Here is a 1244-nt window from a genome sequence, read left to right on the forward strand (position 1 = left end):
GTAGAAGGAACCGCTTTGCTCAGCACTGGTCTCTGGGGTTTCCGTTTTGCTCTAAAACCCTCTGTCCATGTTCACATGAATACGGAAGTGAAATCTTCTCCTCCGGCTTCCTGTGGTGTCTCAACAGGTTTCACATCTCCTTTGACTGCCTAAGCAGAGAGCTAGACTCTGAGGGGACTCCACTCAGTTTCACTGTTGAGGCCACGCCCATGAGGTGGAGGATGCCAGCGGGGGTTGTGGGGAGACTCAGCCAGCCTTCTCTCTGGGGGCAGGAGGTAGACTCACAGAAGCTGGCCAAGACCTGACTCCTGCAAGAGAAGAAAGGCACGCCAGGAAGAGAGAGGCCTTGTGGCTGGGAGTCACTTGTTTTGTTTTGGAGCTGTCTTAACAGCAGGTAAAAGAGACTGTGACTCCTGGAGCAGACGGAGCTCTGCGAATGTGCAGGTGTGTGGGTGTGGGTGGGGGCAGGGTGGGGTGGAGTGGATTGGGGCGGAGGAGGGTGAAATAAGCCTTTGGAGGGGTTTGGGTTCCTGCCGCTCCCCTCTTCCCCTTTTTCTCAGAAGAGGTGTCACCAACTTTGGTTATCTGGGTTCTTCCCAGCCCGGGATGAAGTGAGTGTGTGTGTGTGTGTGTGTGTGTGTGTGTGTGTGTGCGTGCATGTCCGCGTGTCTCTGTGAGTGAGTGCCAGGTGTATGTATATGTGTATGTGTGTTTGCTGTCTGTATGTGTGTATATGTGTATGTTTATATGTATGTATGTGTGTGTGTTTATGTGGTCAATTTAAGATTTTTATATGCGTAGAAGACACTATTAATTGTACGACACAGTCCAACAGAAGAGGCAATTGCCTTTTAAAATCTATCCTATTGTGTATGGGGCTCTAGGTTGAATTCTTAGCACACAAAAAAAGGGTACACCAAGATCTGGGGGATGGCTCCGTTGGTAGGGTGCATGCTGCAAAGCCTGAGTATCTGAGTTCAATCCCCAGGACCCACATTAAAACCAAACCAAACCAAACCAAACCAAACCAAACTAAAACAACACAAAAAAACCAGGCATGGTTGTGCACAGGCTATGGTTCCAATGCTGCAGAGGCAGGGGCAGGGGCAGAGGTGTGCTCAGGCTTTCCCACTAGCTAGTCCAGCTTACCTGGCGAGCTCCAGGTCACTGAGACATCCTGTCTCAAGCAACAACAACCAATAAGGTGGGAGGTGTTCCTATGGCCTCTGCACACATTTGCACAT

The sequence above is a fragment of the Mastomys coucha genome, unplaced genomic scaffold (genome assembly GCF_008632895.1).
Source record: "Mastomys coucha isolate ucsf_1 unplaced genomic scaffold, UCSF_Mcou_1 pScaffold3, whole genome shotgun sequence".
In the NCBI taxonomy this organism is placed as follows: domain Eukaryota; kingdom Metazoa; phylum Chordata; class Mammalia; order Rodentia; family Muridae; genus Mastomys; species Mastomys coucha.